Here is a 24,559-nt window from a genome sequence, read left to right as displayed (position 1 = left end):
AGTCCAGATATACGATGTGTATGGGATCACCTTTGTCCAATTGTTCGCTTATCCCCTCAAAGAAGTGCAGTAGGTTCGTTTGGCATGATCTTCCTTTACAGAAACTATGCTGGCTTGTTCTCATTAGATTATTTTTTCTATATGCTCATTGATACTGTCCTTGATCAATGATTCGGCCATCTTCTCCAAAACTGAGGTTAGGCTCACTGGTCTGTGGTTCCCCGGGTCGCCTCTCGATCCTTTTTTTGAAGATAGGTGTAACATTCGCTATTCTCCAGTCCTCCAAGATTACCCCTGTTTTCAAGGATAGGTAGCAAATCTGCTGCAGCAGCTCAGCTGTTTCATCTCTGAGCTCTTTCAGTATTCTCGGGTAGATTCCGTCTAGACCCGGAGATTTGTCAATTTTTAATCTATCTATGTTTGAGTACTTCTTCGAGGCTTACCTCCAATGATGATAATTTTTCCTCTTGATCCCCCTTGAAGATTTTTTCCGGTTCCGGCACGTTGGATGTGTCCTCTTTTGTGAAGACCGACGAGAAGAACGTGTTTAATCTGTCTGCCACCTCTTCTTCCTCCTTCATCACTCCCTTCCTGTCTCCCTCATCCAGGGGTCCCACCTCCTCCCTCTCCAGCTGTTTTCCTTTCACATATCGGAAGAATGGTTTAAAATTCCGTGCCTCCCTGGCAAGTCTCTCTTCATACTCTTTTTTTGCTTTTCTGACCACGCGGTGACATTCTTTTTGATGCTTCCTGTGCTCTTTCCAATTTTCCTCAGTTTTATCCTTTTTCCACTTCCGGAATGATTTTTTCTTGTCTCCTATCCCATTTTTAACTTTATTGGTTATTCATGCCGGGTCTTTTGCTTGATTCTTTTTGCACCCTTTTCTAAATCTGGATATATACAGGTTTTGCGCATTGTTTACTGTGTCTTTCAATAAGGACCAGGCTTGCTTCACCATCTGTGCTTTCCTGGAGCTGTTCCTGAGTTTCCTCTTCACCATTTGTCTCATGGCATCATAGTTCCCTTTCTTGAAGTTAAACGTTGTTGCAATGGTTCTCTTCCCCTTTGGCATTCCTATTTCCACTTTGAACTGGATCATGTTGTGATCACTGTTTCCTAATGGTCCCACTACTTCCACTTCCTTGGCAGGTCCTTTCGTCTCATTGAGGATTAAATCCAGAATAGCTGTCCCTCTCGTTGGTTCCTTGACAAGCTGTTCCAAGAAGCAGTCCCGTACAGCCTCCAGGAACTCTGTTTCCTTTGTACCTACATCGAGATTGAAAATCGAAATAAAAGGGAGGCGGAAGGGGAAAAAACAATTATGGTAGGGCTCACTTCAAAAGAAGTGTTTTTTTTCCAAAGCCCATCAAAGAACTACAGTACATGGATTTTATTTGCAAGAAATGAGTTCAGAGATTGTAGGCATCTTTAAAAAGTAAAGTCTTAAGTTTGGGCTTGAATTTTTTTTTAAATGTCTAAAATTTTCACCCCCCAGAGAAGCATCTCATAAAATTACATTCTCCACCCTCCCCCATTCCTTTTCTAGTTACCGGCAGTGATCAAAGTCTTCTATTCGCTGCTTGTGCTGGATGAGCCTGCCCTCTGACATCACTTTCTGGTCCTGCGAACTGGAACTGGCTGAGGCCAGTGAGAGCAGTGGGGGGGGGGGAGACCCTAATTGTTGCCAGCAACAACTACAAGAGAAAGGGGGGAGGAGGAGAATGCATTTTTAAGAAATCTCCCACACCAGGGGGAAGGGGGAGTAGAGATGCTAGTGCCCCCTGCTGCCCCCTTACTATGTCACTGCCAGAACTTACCTGGTTCATGGCAATATTTATTTATTTTAAAAAATGCGGTTTCCATATCACATACATAAAATCGGGTTTCCCTACGGTTACCACATATAACATAGACAAGTCTAAGCAACATCATTGATTGTCCCTGTTATAAACAGGGATAGCATGCAAATTCTATCAATTCAGAAATACAATCAAGTTTACATCATACATTGCTGTCAAAAGAATTCTAAAAGGCTAACTGGCTAACTATCTACATAAAATTAGAGCACTAACAAGGCTGTCCTAATTTCATCCAGGTAGTTATCTCGATACCAGTCAGAATATTATCAATACTTGGATAAGTGCTAGCAACCACATCATACCTGTATATTGACAGCCAATATCTGAAAATAGCCCAGCACTGAATATCTGAGTATAAAAAACCTGTGGCAGCTTGTTTAAAATTTTTTTTAAAAAGGCTGACCCCCATGTGCTGAATATTGTACGTTATGTACGAAGATGCAGTAGTGGTTATTACCTGCAGCATGCTGTAGTATTCGGAAGTGTCAGGTTATCCGCAATGAACATTTATGAGATGCATTTAAAGCTGTTTTATGTAGGCTGTCGAGGCAGAAAAAAACTATCCAGACTATCCAGAAATGCAGAAACACTTTATGGCACATCCAGCAGGGTTCGGCCATTTCCCAAAGAAGCACTCCAAAAAACAGTGGCATCACACGTATAAGTGCTGACATTTATATGCCTAAGTGGTGATATTTTTTAAAATCTAAACATAGAAAATACATACATAATATTCAGGCCCTCTCAGGAAACGCACTTTTTTGAAAACTGTACTGTGTTCTGTGAGCATACATGAGAAAGTAGAGGCTTCATGACAGCTTTGATGTGTTTTGCTATTTGCATATGTAAACTTACTCTGTGCAAGTGCTAATGCCACACAATCCTTTTAAAATGGCCACCTTTGTCTGTGGATGAAAGAAATTGGCAATGTTTGGCTTACTAATATCCATTTTAGGGCTGATGTAAGTAATAAATTATGATATGCTTAGCACACTGGTTCTGTTTGGCTTTAGTGTATACTTTGTCGTCTGTTAAAATTACTTTTCATATAGGAAGGGTTTACAGCATAGAAAACATACGCTCAGTGGGAAATAAAGAAGTGAGCTAATTATACCATAGCTTGTGTGCAAATGAATATTGATGACCCACATATGGAATAAATTTAATGCATGAAAGTGTGCTAAACATTACTGTCTTTTTTTGTCATTTTACCTCAGACTCTAAGGTGAAGGAAAGATTTTAAATTACATAAAATACATAAAAAATTAATCATTCACCAGTAGACCTAGGATCTACAAATTGTTGTTCTTGGATATGCACTTACCAATTTTGGAACTCCCATCCCCCCATAACACAGAAAGAGAGAGAGAAACACCCCCACCCCTTAGTTTTCTCCCTATAAGGACCCCAGCACTTGCACTGCAGTCCTTGAATCAAAACCCTTTGGACCCACAAAACCCCTCCTCCCCAACTCACCTATCTCCTTCACTGGACTGGAGCAAGTCAGGAGCAGCAGTACGGCAGAAACTATCCAATGCTGAATAAATAGTCTTTGGTTTTGCCAGATAAAGAATAAGCAACATAAAGACTGGGGACTCTGTGGGTCTGGGGAATATGATGGAGAGAGGGGCAGCCTAGATTTTTGCCTTGCCAGACATTTCAGCCCTTTCTGGATTTATTCTCAACATTTAAGTTACCAAAACAGTGCACAGTTAAGTGCAAACTGCAATTAAAGAATCTTTTGCAATTTAAAAAGAAAAACAAAAATACATTTGTGCTATTTGTAACATTGAGTCTGATTCTCAATTTTTAAGTTTCATCCCAGTCAGGTTCTTCTTGACAAAAATCTCAGTCAAGATTTGACTGGTGCATTTCTCTGTTCAGACCTCATCTGTACACTGTACATCCAGCCTGAGGTAACTTGGTTATATGACTACATTAAAGATAAAGTAAGGCTGGTGTTACAGAACTACAGACTGAGGCTGGTTACATTAAGCAACACAGTAGTCCTTTTACTAAGGTGTGGTAGCCATTTTAGCGTGTGCTAAATGCCAACGCGCCCATAGGAAAATTAGCGTGTGCTAAAACGGCTACTGCACCTTAGTGAAATGACCTTATAGTGACATGGAAGATGATGGCAGATAAAGATCCAAATGGTCCATCCAGTCATGACCTCTCTTTAAATTACTGACTTAATTTAAATTTTCCTTCTTAGCTCTTTCTGGGCCAGAACCCAAAGCTCTGCCCAGTATAGTTCAACCATAAATTTATCCCTCTTGTGGGCAAGTGTAAGAATAATCTTCAGAAGCTTTACAAGCAGTATAATGGGTTGACAATTAGAAAGTACTCGGGAGAATTACCTGAAAACATATACACCCGGCATACCAATCGCTTCAAATGTGAACAAAATGAATGCCGCGGCTATTGTTGCATTGATAATTTTTTTTGAGCTGTTTGTGCTCTTATGTTTTGATTTGTACAATTGCTAAATTTGAAAGAAACATAAACTAATCAAGCTGTCCTCATAACAAAATAATAATAGGGAGATGCATGGGAAAATGTTTATTTGGATCGTTTTCTGACTTTTTCCCCTCAACTTTCTAATAATTTTTCGCTTTGTTTCACACATCCATTGTAATAAAAATTGGTGTTTTTTTTTGTGCATGTTACAATTTTTTTTAATGTAATCAACTTAACGTGTTGAATCAATTTAGTGCATATTAATTTGTCAGTGTTTAGCTGGAGTAAATTCAAGATATTGTGGGCACTGGGAGCTTATGTGGGTCCTGGCTGATATTTCTTCACACAGGGCTCCTTTTACAAAGGTGTGCTAGCTTTTTTAGTGCACCCGAAAAACTACCGCCTGCTCATGAGGAGGCGGTTACGGCTAGCGTACGTGGCATTTTAGCATGCGCTATTCTGCACATTAAGGCCCTAACGCACCTTTGTAAAAGGAGCCCACAGAGTGTAATTGAACTCTGGAATTCATTGCCAGAGAATGTGGTGAAATCAGTTCGTTTAGCAGGGTTTTTTAAAAAAAGTTTTGAAATCTGGGTTGGGTTGGTGAATTTGGGTTGGCTCTGATTATTATTTGGTGTTTGATGAAACTTCAAGAAAAATTTATTGAATTAAAAAAATAATAACTTTAGATAATTTCCTAAAAGAGAAGTCCATAGGCCATTATTGAGATGGCTTGAGGGAATCCATTGCTTATTCCTAGGTTAAGCAGCAAAAAACCTGTTTTATTACTTAAGATCTAGCTAGGTACTTGGGACCTGGGTTGGTCACGGTTGGAAAAAGGATCCTGGACTTGGTGGACCTTCCGTCTCTCTCAGTATGGCAATTCGTTTGTTGCTATGTTCTTAGCATGCTGGTCGCCCCATGAAAAATTTTACACTGGGGTGACTGTCCGCTGTATTGTTTAGAGAGGAAGTCTGCTTCTATAGTCTTAAACTGAAAAGCTCCCACACATTTAGGGAAAAAAAAATCTATACATGGTGCTTAAAAAATTGGCACTGAAAAAAAAACGCATAGTGCCGTTACAGAGGTTTAGAGAATAACATGTATGCCTGAGATTCACAATGAAATTTAGGCTTAACCTTTTGTATCAACTGAAACATGGTGTAAATTCTGCACCTAAATTAGGTGCAGATCCTCTTTATTCTGTAAACTGTGTATGTAAATTTGAGGAACACCTCCTCATCTGTCCTTGACCCTCCCATGGTTGTGGCCCCCTCTTTTTTGGAGCTGTCCAAAAAACTTACATATGGATCCCGTGCATAAATTTCAATTAGATCTAATTGCACAAATTGCAGCTAATTTTCTTACATCAGTTCTCAAAGATATTCAAGTAGTTTGCCATCCAATGAAAAATTGTTAGAACGACAAGACGATTCCAACTTTGTGAAAGCCTTCTCTGTAACTGAACAGCATATGTGATGAGTTATAAAGCCCTATTTCTTTTTTTTTTACCAACATTTTATTAAATTGTTTTAGCAAAAACATTTATACATTTATACAATAGTACTATAATACATCATAATAAGCTGCATAATTCCCATACAGTATAATGAAGTCATGAAAGATTAGTGCTCAATTCCTTACAAAATTCATCTAAAGGAGCCCAAGTCTTATTGAAGCTATCTATATTATTATGTTTGAAAGCTGTTATTTCTTCATACTTTCTTAATACACAGAGATGGTTCCACCATTCACAAAAGTTAAGCTTAGAGTTATCCTTCCAGTTACATACTATATGATAAATAGCTAGTGCAATCATGAAATAATTTTTTTTTTAATTGATGTAGGCAATGAGACATATGGATTTGAGGAGCACAGTACAATGGATTTATAAGACAGAGGAATCTTATTAGTCATATGAATTATAGAAAGGATTCTGGACCAAATGTTTGACCAATAGATTTGCAGGTTAGGACATGCAAATAGGAGATGCAAGAGGATCCCAGGCTGCTGGCGACAAGACCAGCACAAGTCAGAAGGCAAATACAACACCATTGCAATTTTAGTAGGGGTTCAATAAGCTCTATGCATTATAAAATATGTAGACTGAAATATAGAGGCCAACATTGTGGGTCTTGCTAAAAACGACCAAAATATATTCCAATCTATTTCCCCAGGGTTTACATTCAAATCTTCCAACCAAATATCATCAAAGGAAAATTCCCTCTTACTCTCAAATTCTCTTATGACTTTATCCAGTTTTGACGCTTTTTTATTTTCTATCAATAATGATCCTATAAATTTAGAGAAATTAGATGTACCCAAAGATTCCCTATATATTGACAACATGGAATTAAGAATTTCTGAGGCCTCATTCCAATAATTAATGTCCACACCTGGATTTTCCAAAATATGTTCCAACTCATTTGCCGATGAACAATGCAAAAACCCAAAAGGGGAGTACTATGAAAAGCAGAAACAACAAGTCTCCCCTGACAAAAAAATCGGGTGGAGGGCAGAGACCGCACATTCAATAATTAATAATTTGTGGCAGCTTGGTATTGGTTCAGAGTCCTCTGCCCTCCACCCGATTTTTTTTTTTGGTCAGGGGAGACTTGTTGTTTCTCCAACTCATTTGCCGACAGTAATCTATCCTCAAAAGTTAATTGAGAAAGAACCCAAATGTTTTTTGATTGGCAAAACTGTTTTTATTTCAGAGAATATTTGGAAATCATATGTGCTATTATACCACAAGGGAACATGCTGCCTCTCCCTAAGTTCCCCATTAATAGCATTGTAGAATGTAATAATGTTTAGAGCTGTGGATTTAAGAAGTCTTAAAGTTGAATTAAATGGAAATGTATCCATAAATGGTAGTAAATTTAAGGGTTTTGGAAATATTAACCGTTTTTCAAAATCTATCCATCTAGGAACATTTCTATTATCAAATTCTTGAAACCATGATTGTCCCTGAGCGAGCCTAAATGATATATGATACCGCTTAAGTCTGGCCACATTAAGACCCCCCTTTAGATTTAGGCAGTTTTAATTTGTGAAGGGCAATTCTAGGAGGCTTTGACCTCCAGAGAAACTATTTCTAATGCAGACAATAAGGACAATGATGATAACAGTATTGTTTGTTATACAAAATAAAATGTTATTTTTAGACAGAGGTTCCCTTGATCAACACCCGCAGACCCTTTCAGAAGACATCAGTAGTTGTTTTAGCCTATGAGTGACAGTCATTTTCAAAATATAGGCCCTCTTTTACTAAGGTGCGCTAACCGATTAGCGCACGCTAAACAATAACACGTTAGCGTTTAGCGCACGCTAATCGGTTAGCACGCTTTAGTAAAAGAGGGGGTTAGTTTTACTAAAACAAAATGGATTGAACTATGGAGTAGTAAAATTGTTAGGATAAAAACCATTAATAGTTATATTCATTATAGTTGAGGTATTTTTACTTCTTATTCAAAAACTAATATATTAGGCCAGGGCTGGCCAAGTCTGGTCCTCGATATCTACTGGCAGGCCAGGTTTTCAGGATATCCACAATGAATATGCATACCAAGAAGACAGTACAGGCAAATCTCTCTCATGCATATTCATTGTGGATATCCTGAAAACCTGCCAGTAGATCTCGAGGACCGGACTTGGGCAGCCCTGTATTAGGTAATAACTTTTTTTACTTAAGTAAATTTTTTAATGTGCTCTTCACTATACATTTTACTTTTAATTAAGTATTTTCACCTAGTACTTTGAATAATACCTGCCATTAAAGAGAATATTTTTTGTAAAAAACAACAAAAAAAAATTGCTTTGGCTTAGTTTATGGGACATTCTTTCTGTCATGGACTTTGAAGCCCTGGACATCCTTCCCCCATATGGGAAATTTTTGAGTTACATGTCACTTCTTTTAAAGCATGTGAGTGGCTTGAGCACCTCTAGAGTGGGGGTCCCAAATCTCTGTTTCACAACTGATATTTCTTGTAACAATGCAGAAACAATTTTATTAATCTGTTGAACTGTATTTTCTCAAAATAATTTATTTGGCACTGTTATCTTTCAGTCTACTTGTCTCTCCTCTTGCTTTTAACGTAGTATACAGGTACCAGCAGTTGCCACAAACGTTGGTTGATTAATGCTATGCACCCCGAGATATCCACTTAGAGGTGATGAATTTTTCATTGAAATATTAAAACCTCTTTCTTGTCTGACCATTCCATAAAGTAGTTGCATTTAAGAGAAACAATTCTGTAATAAAATAAAACCAATAAATCAACACAAATACCTGGTTCAAAAAAATGAGTCTCAAAGCCTCCCGGGATGTAGGTTTTTCATAAAGAATCAAAAAGATATAATTGAATTTGGATATTGTGGTGTCTAGACTGTGCCCAGAGTTTCAGAGAGTGGCATAAACAGAGGCAACAGAGTTTGAAGATCGTAAGACCTTCCACTTGTTCTTTTAGACCCCATTTTATCAAGCTTATCAAGCTCTGACGCTTTTACCGCAGTGGCCAGTGATTTTTTTTTTTTTTTAAGTAAAGCAGCTTGATAAAAGGGGGCCTTAGTGTTTTTATGACCTCGGTTCCTACTGTGAGCATTGTGTAAGAATTGCTTGGCTAGTGTATGACTAAATACTGATATTTCAGCTGTGAATAAATCAACATAAGTGACAGGTCTACTGTTATACGGCTTCATTCACGTAACCACCATTTGCTTAATATTTATTAACTATGTGCCAACCTGACCTGTGGTTTATGTAAATGCATTTTCAAAGCTTTAAAGCTGACCTTTTTCTGTTGTAGTAGAAATAATATGCATGCAGGTAATTACATCAGCATTTGTGTTACACAGAGAATCTAGAATCAGAAAATAATATTAAAAATTGAACTAAGGCCAGTACTGGGCAGACTTGCACGGTCTGTGTCTGTATATGGCAGTTTGGGGGAGGATGGGCTCGGGAGGGCTTCAATGGCTGGGAGGGTGTAGATGGGCTGGAGTAGGTTTTGACGAAGATTTCAGCAGTTGGAACCCAAGCACAGTACCGGGTAGAGCTTTGGATTCTTGCCCAGAAATAGCTAAGAAGAAATAATGTAAAAAATTTCAATTGAATCAGGTTGGGCAGACTGGATGGACCATTCGGGTCTTTATCTGCCGTCACCTACTATGTTACTATGTTAAATAATGGTATCATCAAATATGTGGTCATCAACTGGTTTGTGAAGATGGATTCTATACATTAATACCAGAAAGCTGGCAGCATGATCTTAAGTCATTGCTCAAGTATGGTTTTGTAACCCTAAGTTAGATTTGAGCATCAGGTTGGCTGTATAGACATACGTTTTTCTTGGCTTGTTTGAGGGCAAACCCGGGACTAACGAAGCTAGGAGGTCAGTTGACACAGGATCCACACACTCAACACTCACTTCTCACAACCAACAAATGTAGTCCACACAGTTTAGTGTGCTTCAAAACTGTGAAAGCACCGTTCCGTCTATGCTGTGCGGGAGGGAGTCTTCCACCTGCAGTCCTGCTGGGCGGGGTTGTTTCAATATCACATTTTCAGTAGTTAGTAACAGGCAAACTCTGCGGGACTCTAGGGAAACATCCTGTCCTTAATGACCGAGTGCACAATATTGAAGCACTACCATCTATGGGCTGCAATGCAGTTGTGTGATGTGTATTGGTTACCTGTTACTGCAAGAACTGCTTTATAAAGAAATAAACTGGAAATTACTACTACTACTACTACTTATCACTTATATAGGGCTGAAAGGTGTACGCTTCAGGTGCCCTCTACATTACCTGACATATCATCTATGCAATCTTATTTTAAATATCTCTCAAATAACCAAGATTTCAGAAACTTCCAGAAGCACAACTAATTTACTGCACATCTAATTACAGCAGGTAAAGAATTCCAGAGAGGGGGAGTAGCTAAATTGAAAAGTTCTAATCAATGCAGAGGAGACTAATTCTTGTTTATTCAAATAAATCAAACAAGTGGAAACATGATACAGTCAGAATGCATCAACATCTTCCGAGAATGGTTGACATTCCCTATATAAAATTTTAAATGCTATGCAGAAGATTTTATATTCAGTTCCTACGGCATAACACTGCTTTTTTTTTCTTTTTTTTTACAGTGAATTTCCACTGATCCTCAAACCTTACTACAATGGAGAAACAAAATGTATGAATTTTAGTATTCGGTGTGTCACCTTGTAACCACTGGGGTCTCTCAGAATGGCCAACAGCGACCCAAGTGGTCACAGGCAAAACTACCAGTCTAGGTGCGCTACTCAAGATGGAGTTAGCCCTGCAGGGTCAAAACAAAGATTAACAAAAAACCCAAAGAGTGCAACACACCAGGTTCTGTGATAAGTAAACTTTCCCACACAGGTTTATTTGTCAGGATGTGCTAAATCCCTTCAGTAAACTTAAGCATAACAAAAATGACCATCAAGAAAAACTCCTGTAAAGCTTTCAGGATTTTCACTCTCCAAAGCAAACCTTCACTTTCTTTTTCTAAAGAGTTTCTTTTATTCTCCAAGTTATTTTCACTAGCCTGCCTAATGCAGATTCCAGGTAAGTTCAACTTCCCTAAGTGGTAGCAGTCCAAGCATTTAAACATTTATCAAGAACAAAAACACGGAAGCCTCCAGCTGCTGACAAGTTTACCTTTCTGAAAGCTTCTCAAATTGCTTTCAAAAATTCCCATCCAAAATATTGGCAAACTTCTCCCTAGGACTCCCTCCCATCCAAATTACCCCCTTCGGGGCCCTGGGATGGATTCAATTCAGGCCCTTGAGCATTCTATGGGTGTCCTAGCCCTTGGGTGTCCTAGCCCTCTGGAGCCAAACCCCTTTGACCCCCTATTTGTGCTAGGAAGGTGTAACCATTGTTCCAATTTGGCATGCCAAATCTGCTCGCATACCATCTGAGCAATGCTATCCCCAGGCTGAATCTGATTATTGGTGTTACCCTGATTAACCAATAGCACCACCACATTGCCCCTGAAATCAGGGTCTATACACTCGCTGACACATCCAGCTCGCCCTGATCTAGTCACTATATGTAAGTAGGAGCCTGGAGTGCAGGGAAAGAAAAGACTAGTCTGAATCTAGACCTTCATCCTTTACAAATAGCTTCTTCCCTTTCTTTGGTACAACCATTTCCCACTCCTTTCGGGTCTTCAACTGTTTCTGTTTGATTTTCTCCATCTGTTGCTGGGGAATGTAATCCTGGAGCTTCAGGGCATTATGTATCGTCTTGATTAACTCATATCGTTGTCGACCACGCAACTGTAGTGTGAAAATCTCTTCATTAGAGGAGTTGACCCTCTTCTTATAATTCTCAGGGGGCCCCGCAGGCTGGGACACACCTAGAATCACCCGCTTGCTGCTTCCAGATTTCCCCATTTTCCTTTGGGAATTCCCCTCCTCCATTTTGCAGTCACTGCTGGGACAGGCGCAAATTCTCACCTTGAAGCTTTGCTGGCCCAGCAGCTGGCCTTACTTGGTCTCCAGTGTTGTGATGATGAGGATGGGATGCCGGTTCATGCCCCCAATGCAGGAGCTATTACACATATAGTTATACAGGACTGTGGTGAAGTCCGACCCTCACCTGTGGAGCCTCATACGGCACTGTGCCAGTGCGTGTTAGCATTCTCTGTGTACCGCACCAGCTGGTTCCTTTCCACCCGGAGCAAGTGATTACGAAGGGTCCATATCCTCTATGGGCTCAGTAGTGCTGTGAATGGTAGGGTTTCCATCCCCTCCCATTCTGGATCTGACCCATCCTCAGGCTATTCTTTCAGGATCTGTATTTTAGCCTGAGAGGACTGCTTTCTGGGTTTACCTCCACCTTTCCTATACAATTTCACTGGGACTACGGCAGACATGGAGCCTGACTGCTTACAACATACAGGAACGTTGTCATAACAGAAGAAAGAACCACCATTAACATGTGCTTACCACTGGAAAAAAAAAGCCTCCCATGGGGCGCACTGAGGCATCTTGTGGTAATTTGGAGACATGCATGCCCTACTTGTTAGAAAAACAAACCCCTAGTTATTCATAGGGTTAACAGTAGCCTATATTGATAACTTCCCCTCTAAGGGCTCTTTTTGCTAAGGTACGCTAGCGTTTTTAGTGCACGCACAAAATTACCACATGCATAACCGCGCGGTACGCTTCTAGAATAACGCCAGCTCAATGCGGCGATTTAGGGCACGATATTTCACGCGTTAAGGCCCTAATGTACCTTTGTGAAAGGAGCTCTAACTGTTGAAAAACTCATTTGTACCTCAGTATTTGAAATGAGTTTTCTGTGGTTAAGTTGTTGATTCTGGTCATAACTGTATAGTTTTGGAATACTTTAGCTCATTATAGAAACATCTTAAATGAAGTAAGAAAGCCAAGCAACCTTGACAAAATAAGCTATGTAAATCGAGTGTGATGGTGTGTAGTGTGGGTGCTGGTCTTTTGCTACTCTATGGATGGCGTCAAAGAAAGCAAAGCCCCAGGGCATAATCAAAACTCACTAAAACTGAAGGGTTGGTTAAGTATGACTGACTTGCATTGCAGAGAAGAAATAGTGAGTATGTCATCAATCACTCCTTTCTTTCTTGCTAAGTTATCTTCAGTACACATTGAAAATATTTAGGCAAGATCCGCTGTGGGAGATCAGTACAGGTCAATGAGTATACCATACATCAGTATTAAAAGGCGAGTCAAATATTTTAAATTATCCATGTTGGAAGGAATGTTTAAGTATGGAGAGATTTCTACTGCAGAGCTGAAGAGGAAAGTTATCAATGTAGGCTTACAGTTAAAACATAATTTATCCATTAATTTGTGCTGTTTTAGTACAGGTTCCATTTTATACATACAATGAGACCTAGTTACTAATAACTGGGGTTAATATTAAAATAACATTTCTTAACTATTCGCATTGATATCTCCTCTCTGCCCTGTGTTAGAAAAAAGTAAAAGTCTCTAAAAATAGAAATTACTGTTCTATGTAACGGGTTTCAAGTTTATTAAATTTTTACTATACCGACCATCAACGAGTATCTAGCCGGTTTACAAGTTAAAAATAGTACAATAAATAATATAATTAAAAAGGAAAAAAAGAAAGGGGGATTGTGAACATTTAGACTTTAACTAGACATATTGGAGAGTGACGGCAGGGAATAATGAGATAGAAGGGGGAAAAAAAATACATTATGCAAAAAAAAAAAAAAAATTAAATTAAATGGAAATAGGGAAGGATGAAACATGAGGAATGGGATCGCTTCTTAAAAGCGGTTGAGGTATTGAAGTAAGAGAAGTAGAGGACAATCAAGCCAATGTGACATCACTAATGAAGTTGGCTCTTAGGCATTGCTGGAATGAGGTCTTATGACATCATAATATCAGCTCTGGTTACCAGAGACTCAAACTCTTCACACTAAGGGAAGTTATCAATGCTGGCTACCGTTAAAACATTATTTTACCACTAACTGTGCTGTTTTAGTACAGGTCCCATTTTATACAATAAGTACATAAGAATAGCCTTACTGGGTCAGATCAATGGTTCATCTAGCCCAGTAACCCATCCTCACAATGGTCAATCCAGGTCACTAGCATCTGACAAAACTTAAAAAGAAGACCTAGTTACTAATATCTGGGGTTAACAGTTATATAACATCTCTTTACAGTAACCCACATTGATAACATTCCATCTAAATTGAGGAGACTATTTTCATAAACACTTAAATTCAGCTGAAAATGTGTCTAACCTTAGTACTATCCTTCAGTTGTGTTCGACCCTTGGATACTCTGTAGGTCAGTCCTCGCCATGCTTCCCTATTTTTCATGACCTTTCAATTGCTTGATGTTAATTCCTGTGTCATTCTTGATGGTATCCAGCCAACGGGCATTTGGTCTCCCCTGTTTCCTTTTGCCACTGACCATTCTGAGTAGCATCTCCTTTTCTAGTGAATTCACTCTTATCACATGACCAAAGTAGGTCAGTTTCTGTCTGGTAATTTGCCTCCAAGGGACAACTCTAGGTTTATATGATCAAGAACATCTTTGTTGGTTATCCAAGCTGTCCATGGGATTCGTAGAAGTCTTCTCCAGCACCACAGCTCTAAGGCTTCAATTTTTCTTTTATCTGCTTTCATGAGTGTCCTTGTCTTGCAGCCATATGCCGCAATTGGGAAGACAATGGCAGTGGTCAGTGTTTGATGGTGACTAAGATGTCTTTGCACTTCCATATTTGGTTCATGTTCACCATGGCTACAAGCCCCAGTGATAATCAATGCTTGATCTCAATTGTTGACCGTCACTGTGATCAATGAGGGACCCAAGGAAAATGAAGCTGTCAACCACTTCTATTTCTTCATTGTTGATCTTTATGTGGACTTCCTTGTTGGCGGGTCTTCTTGATGTTCAGGTAAAGTCCCATCTTTTTGCTTTCTTCTTTCAGCTTCAGGATCAACTTCTTGAGGTCCTTCTTACTCTCTGCCAGCAGGGTAGTATCTAACTTTAGGACCCTAAAACTGAAACACCCATAATTAGCAAATTTTACAGACATGAAGATAGTTATGCCATGTTCACTATTTTCTGAATTATATAAAGATTGCCCAGAGTTGAGCACAGATGCCAGATGTTCACACAAACTAATTAGTTAATGAGTTGTTAACAATTATTGATTTTAAAATGGTGTTAATTAGGACTTACACATGGATTTGCCTACGTACTATTCTATACTGGGTTCCTAAAATGCCTCGCATGCGACTCAAAATGGGGTGTGTCCAGGAGAGGGGCAATGGCAGGTTAGGGGTATTCCCAGAATTTAGGTGCAGTGTTACAAAATAGGATCATTCACATGCCCAACTGCCATTGGTTGCATGCCAGCATTCATATCAGGTTTGAGCAGGCATAAGAACTTGCAGCCAAAGTTTGGTGTGGGAGTCCACGCTAAACCCTATTCCATAAAGGTTGCTTAGTACTCCACCTGATTCCGGGGGGAGGGAGTGATTCAGGAAGCCTTCAGCTAGCGCTGCTGGGTGGACCTGAGTTCAAAGTGGGTTAGCTGTGCCCACCCAGGCCCATCTCTGGCTTTACCACCACTGGTGCTTAAGTGTCCTGCTGCCACTTGTGCAAAGTGTACCTACAAGCAAAGGCAGTGGAACTCTGCTTGGGGGGGCACAGGAGCTCCACCCTGGTGCACTCCCAAGTCCTCCACCCACCTCCTCCCGGCGCTATAGTTTTAAATCTTCAGCAGCCGCCATGCAGTGTGCATGAGCAGGCTTGCCCCCGGAAGTAGAATGAAAGGTTCTGGGGCAAGTCTGTTTGACGCTGCGTGGCGGCTGCGTGATGGCTACCCAAAGATTTAAACAAACACCGAGAGAATGGTGGGCAGGAGTGCTAAAGCCACAGCGATCGATAATTTTTGGGGAGGCCATGATCTCCCGTTCTGATGCCTATGCCTATGCCTACAAGCATATGTACATGTATTCTTCACATAGGCACGTACATGCATATGCCCAGTTATAGGATTGCCCTTTAAAAAGATAATTCTCAACAGAGCATTTGCAGTTATGCTGTCTAATTGGCTGTACTTATGCATCAAAATGCACTGTGCATGAAGTATTATGGCAAGTAAGCGAGATGGGGGTATACACATAGGTAGGCCATGGGCACGGCACCATCTTAGATATGTCACTTATAGAATGCTATAACTTATGTACACTGCATAGAAACATGATGGCAGATAAAGGCCAAATGGCCCATCCAGTCTGCCCATCCGCAGTAACCATTATCTCTTCCTCTCTCTAAGAGATCCCACATGACTATCCCAGGCTTTCTTGAAATAAGCCACAGTCTCTTGTCTCTACCACCTCTTCCAGGAGACTGTTCTATGCATCTATTATCCTTTCTGTAAAAAAGTATTTTCTTAGATTACTTCGGAGCCTACCACGTCTTAACTTCATCCTATGGCCTCTCATTCCAGAGCTTCCTTTCAAATGAAAGAGACGCTGCTTATGCGCATTTACATCATGTAGGTATTTAAATGTCTCTATCATATTGCCCCTCTCCCGCCTTTCCTTCAAAGTACAGTTAGGCATGCCAGCTATTGCCAGCAATAGACCTTGTATAAGTGGTTGCGCCTAAATGTAGGCGGGTCTATGCAAACTTGTGCCAGCATTCTATAACAGAATTTTTGTGCCAGACGGTGCTCAGCACATGGCATGAAGGCACAATTATACAATTGTCCTGATAAAGGGCTAGATTCACTAACCTGACTTCCGTGGCCGATCCCTGCAGGCCCAATTCACAAAACCAAAAAATTAATATGAGGGCGATCGGAGGAACGCCTCCCTCTGACCGCATGGATCATTAGTGTGCGATCCAGACGCATGCACAGATCATCTCTTTGCCTTGTCGATGGGCTGCACATGCTCTCTCCACACAAGAAGACTGCAGGGAGGGAGGCAGGCAGGGAGGGTGCAATCAGCCAGAATGCAGCCTCCTAAATGTCTCAGCCCAGGAGTTTGAAATCCAGCCGCTTTCAGATAACTTCCTGAGCTGGAGACAGGGCTCCCAAAGAAAAGCAAAAAAGAGCACAGCCATGGAGAGACTGTCTCTCTGTTCTGCCCAAGTCTCCTGCTCTCTGCTGCCTTCCCTGCAGTACTAGCCTGCGGATTTAAAGCGGGGCAGCACTGTGGTGTGTTCTGGATCACGCCGTAGTGCAGCCCCGCTTTAAACCTGTGAGCTCACACTGCAGGGAAGGTGGCAGAGATCTAGTCGGGGCAGCCGAGAGCAGGGCAAGATGGGGCACAGAATTGAGAGATATATTTTTGTTAGGGCAGAGAGTTGAGAACGGGGCAGAGAGATAAATATTTTCGCCGGGGCAGCAGAGAGCAGGGCATGCAGACAGCAGGGAGGCAATGGAGCTGGAGAGTCTGAAAGGACGTTTGCGACTGGTCCCCAGCAGTCGCTTCTTGTGTTGGTCAGCCAGTCCAGTCGGTTTGCAAGATTTCTTTAGTGAATCGTGTCCCTGCCTATTTTGCATGTCGTTACCCTCATTTGCATGCGCAGATCGGAATCGGATTGGCAGAGAGGTAAGTGAATCGAGCCAGGGTAAAATCGGGTCGCAAACCAATCGGTACACGATCGGTTTGCTTAGTGAATTTCGCTCTGTGACTGGATAGAAAAGAACACCTGATTGGAAAATAAACTAAAGTAAAAGGAAATGTTAACCTAACCCTCCCAAGTGGTTAGTATGGTGGCTTGCTCTCTACAGGTGTAAATGTAAGGAAATATTTGCTTCCCCCCTCCCCCAATTATGGGGCCTGTTTCAGGTATCAAATCCCCAACTGCTTTCTCAATTAGGAACATTCAGAAACTTTCCAAAAGAATGTGGCATGGAATATACTCAGCCGAAGATTGGGTTCTTATCGAAAATGGAATTAACAGATGGCTGGTGCTTATTTACATCGTGCAACAGAATCCTTCTTGAAGTTTAAAACTCATTTGATGGAAACTTAAACGATAACTGTCCTGCAATCTAAACACAGTCAATCCCCCCTGGGCAGTAAAATGAAATCAAGCAAATACAGCTTTGCTCATTTTCTTTAGCTCATTCAAGGGTGTACAATTTTAAGATACAGAAAAAGCAATTGCTTAAAAAGTACTATTCCCCCCCCCCCCCCCCGAACTGCATACTAGATGAAATATAGGGGAACATGTAAGGAAATACTTGTCGACACATAGGCTAAATTTTGAAAATACCAAATAATCTCCCCCCTCCTTTTACAAAACCATAGCGCTGTTTTTAGTGCCGGCCATGGCAGTAACAGCTCCGACACTCGTAGGAATTCTATGGGCATCGGAGCTGTTACCGCCGCAGCTGGTGCTAAAAACTACACTACGGTTTTATAAAAAAGGGGGGGGGGGGAATGTTGGCTATAGAAGATGCCGATACATTGTCAAATTCTGTTAGCATGAATTATAAGTAGCATAAATGGGTACACTTATTATTTATTTAAAACATTTATATCCTGCACATCCCAAAATCTATGTGGGTTACAACCAACATACGTAAGCACAAATAGGCAGACAACCAGACATGTACACATTAACAGTAACATTCCAAAACATTCTCTTATGACTCCCTAAAAGAATAATAACCACAAAACTATAGTATCTCTTGTATACACTACCAAAAGCCTCCTGAAAATAATAAGCCTTCAGGCACTTACGAAAAGTTAATACAGTACTCCCCGCAAATGCAGTTTTTCGCCTGTCAAAAGGCAGGGGAGGCAGGAGAGGGCAGCTGGAGCACCAGCGGGTGAAGAAAATCACTCGCGGTCTGCTCTGACCGCCTCTTCCTGTAGTAAAGTCGGGATACACCAATCAGGAGCTGCTTTGACACGCAGCTCCTCATTGATATAGCCCGACTTTACTACAGGAATAGACTGCGAATGAGCAAGTCCGTGATTTGCAAACCGCAAATTCGTGGGGGAACACTGTACAGGAATCTGACAAATCTGTTCAGGAAGTGAATTCCACAATCGTGGACCTGTAACACCAAAATCTTGTGTAAAGAAGGCACTTCTAACAAGTGCTGAGATCCAGACCTCAACAAGCGAGAAGGTACATATGGGGCAATCAAGGTACCCGCAGCTTTTGGCAATTCCTGCCACAAGGCTTTAAACACTAGCACCAGTATCTTGAAGTGAATTCTCCAAGCTACTGGTAACCAATGCAACTTAGCCAGCAAAGACACCTCTACGGGAGAAACCTCCAATCACTCTAGCTGCCGCATTCTGGGCAATGCCCTCAGCACTTTCTTTGGAAAGCCCACAAAACGGAGCATTACAATAATCTAAGTGTGGTAACATGAAACATTGCATCACTTCTATCATGGTACCCTAGATAGGTGCTGCTGGGTGCACTAATTGCAGATAACTAGCGATGCCTGTCTAAAATCTGCGCAAAACCCACACTGTTTCAATCAGCTTAAATGATGTGGTAATTGACCGCACCATTGATGTTAATTGATAAATTAAAAAAAAAACAATTAAGAGTTCTGCGCTGAACTCAGAGCAGCACCTAGTGATGTCTCAGTCGAGGTGCCCTCTGTTATCTAACGATTCCTACCTGAAAAATAGGGATAGAGAATAGATGCGGTTGATTAGATGTCCCTAGGTTTCCGAGTTAGGCGCCAGTAAATTAGGCCCGGTAAAATATGGCCACCAGCACCTACCTCTGCGACGCCTAGCAACGCTTAAATCCACTTAGGTACCGCTAGGTGTGATTCTGTAAGCGGCCTCTAGTAGTTGGTTGACAACCGCACAGAGCAGTGCCTACAATGTAGGTGCATTTAAGCGCCATTTATAGAATCTGGTCCCTAGTGCCAATTATATAATGACAATAGGCATGTCTAAGCCATTATAAAATACTAGGGCAAATCTAATTTGGCATGACTGCTTAAGCCAGGTCACTGGGTGGCATAAGTTGGTGTGCTTATGCATGTTTTATAATGCGTTCAACTGATAGTAATGTATAAGTTATGCTCCTCGCTAGGTGGAACACCTATGAAATGCCTATGCACTGCCCTGGGCACCTCCCACTTCTGACTATGTGCTAAGTGATTTATGCACCAGGTTTATAAAATAGTGCCTGGCAATTATGCACATAACAGCTAATTCTATAAATTTGGAGCCGGATTCTGCATACCGTGACCAGAGTTGCATGCGCAAATTGGTGAAACTTTGCACGTGCAACTTAATAGTTTAACAATCTAATCAGCGCTGATAAGTGGCAATTAACATGTAATAATCGACAAATTTCTAAGCACATTCTATAAAATGATGCACATAAATTCTAGTGTGCAAATCTCAGAAGGGGGTGTGGCCAGGGGAGGAGTATGGGTGGAGCATGGACATTCCTAAAAACTTGATGCACTGTTATAGAATACGCCCAATCCACACACATCTTAGGTGCAGGCATTTAGGCCTGCTTGTCCTTGGCCTAAATGGGTGCACCTAAATGCTAGACATACGTAGGACTGTTAAGTGTGATTCTATATATGATGAGTATCTTTTATAGAATGTATTCAGCAAGCTATGTTATCCTATTGTAGTGCTTGGAAATTAATTAAGACCACTTTGTTCGATAAGTTTATTACTTAGGGCTCCTTTTACAAAGCCGCACTAGGGCCTTAATGCGCGGAATAGCATGCGCTAAATTGCCACAAGCGCTAGCCACTACCGCCTCCTTTTGAACAGGCGGTAGATTTCCAGCTAGTGCGCGCGATATAACCGCTAGCACGGCTTTGTAAAAGGACCCTTTAGTGAATTTTATTATTGAAATTCTATTTTACAAATATTTGTATTTTTTACTGTATTATTGTATTTCACTGATTGTCCAGCTCTGTAAACCGCCTAGAACTTTTGGTTATGGCGGTATAAAAGAATAAAGTTATTATTATTATTATTCTGGTTGACACTGATTTTTTTTTTAGACACCATATATAGAATTTCAGGATCGATGTGCAAATTGAGACCTTACATTAGACGTGCCTTATAGGATTGTCTCTAAAATAATTTCAAATGAAAGTTTGAGGTTTAACTGATCAGTTTTATATCTTTAATTGTCCGAGCGCAACTGATATTTTTAGAAGACAAGATGCTTCGAATTCCTGAACTGTTTAGTGTCACTTAACCTTTCTGGACATTTTGGCTTTTTTTTTTGTGAGTAGACTGGTGTTTTTCAGTTTGAGCGACGCTGAAATGTTTTGCAAGTTAATGCTGTCATCTTTTGAAGCCTCCCGATGGGGCTCTTAACTGTGCTTCGTCAGTTTATCCCAAGCTGAGTCCACCGTGGGTGTTTTAAAACTTGAAACCAGAGCCACATCTGAATTTTGCCGTGAAACAAAATACCATAAGTGAGGGCACATGTTAGTAATCAAAACACATTTCTGGAAGAGAGAACAGCACTTTCTGAACTGAAAGTGTATTTCTCTGAGTGTGTAATAATGTAATGTAATGTAATGTAATTTATTTCTTATATACCGCTACATCCGTTAGGTTCTAAGCGGTTTGAAGAAAATATACATTAAGATTATAAATGAGAAGTAAGAAGGTACTTAAAAAATTCCCTTACTGTCCCGAAGGCTCACAATCTATCTAAAGTACCTGGAAATTAATAAAGAAGAGAAAATAAAGATGGTTGATAAAAGAAAAATTCTATGTGAATAATATTTGATTAATAGATTTTTACCCCCCTAGATTCTATATATGGTGCCCAAACTTTGAATGCGCTCCAAAGATGCTCATGCAAACTAATTGGCTGGTTTTAAGAAAGGTTTGGACAAGTTCCTGGAGGAAAAGTCCATAGTCTGTTATTGAGAAAGGCATGGGAGAAGCCGCTGCTTGCCCTGTATTGGTAGCATGGAATATTGCTACACTTTGGGTTTTGGCCAGGTACTAGTGACCTGGATTGGCCACTGTGAGAATGGGCTTGATGGCCCCTTGGTCTGACCCAGAAAGGTTATTCTTATGTTCTATGTTCTCCGAATAATGTGCTCATAACCATCAATAATTGAGTGCTAACAACCAATTACTGACATTAATTGGCACCCATTAGAATTTACAAGCATGTCTGGCTGAATGTCATTCTATAAGGCAGCGTGCCCAGCTCTCAGCGTGTAACTCAAAAGTGGCATGGCTGTGGGAGGGACATCTAGTCAAAATAAAGAGGGAGTCAAATACAAAACAACCAAGAAGCACAAAAAAGGAGCACAAGGGGCCTTCGAGTTCTGAGCAGTCAAATTTCTATTTTTTGAAGTGGGAGGGACCAAAGAGTTATACGTATAATTATAGAAATACTGGGTCAGGAAGCCCAACTTGGGCGCCATCATTTAGACCAGGTTTCTGCAAGTGTACATGTGACACTTAAAATTTGGGTTAAGGATTTAGTACTAGCTGCAGTTCTATAAAGGGCATGTAGCCTTAAACATAAGAACATAAGAATTGCCATACTGGGACAGACCGTAGGTCCATCAAGCCCAGTATCCTGTTTCCAACAGTAGCCAATCCAGATCCCAAGTACTTAGCTAGATCCCATGTAGCAAAACAGATTCTATGTTGCTTATCCTAGGAATAAGCAGTGGATTTCTCCAAGACATCTCAATAATGGCACATGGACTTATCTTTTAGGAAATATTCCAAACCTTTTTTAAACCCCGCTAAGCTAACTGATTTCACCAAATTCTCCAGCAACAAATTCCAGAGTTTAATTACATGTTGTGTGTGAAGCAATATATTTTCTGGGTTGTTTTAAATCTACTATTTTGTAGCTTCATCGCATGTCCCCTATTCCTAGTATTTTTGGAAAGAGTGAACAAGCGTTTCACATCTACCCTTTCTACTCCACTCATTATTTTGTAGACCTCTATCATATCACCCCTGAACCATCTCTTCGCCAAGCTGAAGAGCCCTACCTGCTTTAGCCTCTCCTCATAGGGAAGTCGACACATCCCTTTTATTATTTTTGTCACCTTTCTCTGTACCTTTTCTAACTCTTAGTGCCGGTCTTTTCCGGTGCCCATTTTTTGAGCCTGATTTATAGAATCCAGCCCTTGGAGGGTAATTTTATTCTACCTTGGCTTCTGCCTTTCTTTTTTCTTCTTCTCTCTTTCTTTTTTCTTCTTCTCTCTTTCTTTTTTCTTCTTCTCTCTATGATAGTCTATCAGAATCTTGGTTTGCATTGTGATCTAAACCGCTCTGATAACTTGTTGAAGGGTGGTATAGAAAGTGCAAAATAAACAGAAACATAAATCATTTCTGCATGTAAAAGACTGATTTATCTACCTAAATAGGCTCATATAGAATACTGACTAATGTAAAGGTACCTTCAATGACGTGAGGATACATATTTGCAGGTAAGAATTTTTAGGGCGGAGCTGTGGGTGGAGCAGGAGCAGAGTCACAAAACATATGTAGATTATGAAATACGCTAATCTGTAAACATACTTGCACAATCTAGGCATAGACATTTATTTATATTTACCCAATTTTTGCCCCTTATGTTAGCATTTTATAAATACTGGGTCACAGCGGGGAGGTATTGTACCCTGCGAAACGCAGGCCGCATCGGATGTTTACAAGATACCAGCAACAGCCTTGGTTTTATAGAGCAGAAGTTATACACTTTAAGCTTTACAAGCAGAAATGAATTAAAGAAGCTACAAGTTTATACCACAAATGCACTTCTCAACATAGCACTTTAAAGCACCAGTGCACTTTCTAAGATAAGTACTTTTTCTGTTGGTTCTGTGTTCTAAAATGAATTGCTAGGTGATTAATTAGTGAATCTAGTATGAATTTGAAGATCTACATTAAATAAATTTTAAGTTAATTTTTTTTTTTTTAAATAAGTAATAAATTAAATGAATTAATTAAAGTATTGTAGTTTAAAAAGGTAGGTAGGATGGGTTCAAGCCAGTGATGTGAGCAGGAGCAAGAACAATCTGATTTGTCTCTTTGAGAAAACAAGAAATGGATGCAGCTCCATGATCTGAGGCCTGTTTCCCTATTAATAAAATCCTTCCAGTATCATTTTGGGTATTGGTGTTTTTTTTAACTTTTCTGATAGCATTTTATAAAGACACATAGAGGGCCATTTTCGATAGGATATCTAAGTCTGACTATGGATGTTTCCTGCAAGACGTCCAAAGTTGGAGACAGAGAAATGGCCATTTTCAAAACTGGCAACAACTCCACAAGATGTCCAAATGCTTTTTTAATGAAATTGCCTACTTAGACGTCAGCTATCAGGACGTCCAACTTGTAGAGCATCCAAATTTATTTGCCATTTTCAACCACAAAACCGTACAAATTCACAACATCCTAATCCAGACCATTTGGATGTGGGAGGGGCCAGCATTGTAATGGACTGGCCATATAGACATGCTAATAGAGCAGTGGGGCACCTTTCACATAAAGGGTGCCAGAAGTATAGCTCACCATAACTCCCTTACAATGTACGGAGAGCCCTCCAAAACCTACTATACCTACCGGTCTAACACTCCAATAGCCATTATTAATGCAGGTGGCACCTATATGGCAGCATAGTAGGATTTTGGTGGACTCGCACTCTCCATCATAAATGTAGTGGTTAGAGTGGCTTACAGGCCTGGATCCTCCTCTCTATGGCTCACTAGCCCACTCACC

At 40.4% G+C, this 24,559-nt stretch overlaps 1 protein-coding gene and 1 pseudogene across 22 annotated transcripts in view; one reads left to right on the top strand and one right to left on the bottom strand.

Moving 5' to 3' along the window:
* Positions 1–24,559, top strand: part of ADGRL3 (adhesion G protein-coupled receptor L3) — a 1,804,713-nt gene that overhangs the window by 272,739 nt on the left and 1,507,415 nt on the right. The window lies entirely within an intron of this gene.
* Positions 11,436–14,185, bottom strand: LOC117367756 (annotated as a pseudogene).

The sequence above is a fragment of the Geotrypetes seraphini genome, chromosome 1 (genome assembly GCF_902459505.1).
Source record: "Geotrypetes seraphini chromosome 1, aGeoSer1.1, whole genome shotgun sequence".
In the NCBI taxonomy this organism is placed as follows: Eukaryota; Metazoa; Chordata; class Amphibia; order Gymnophiona; family Dermophiidae; genus Geotrypetes; species Geotrypetes seraphini.
The sequence above is the reverse complement of the archived record's forward strand: the minus strand, read 5'-3'. Positions and strand labels throughout refer to the sequence as shown.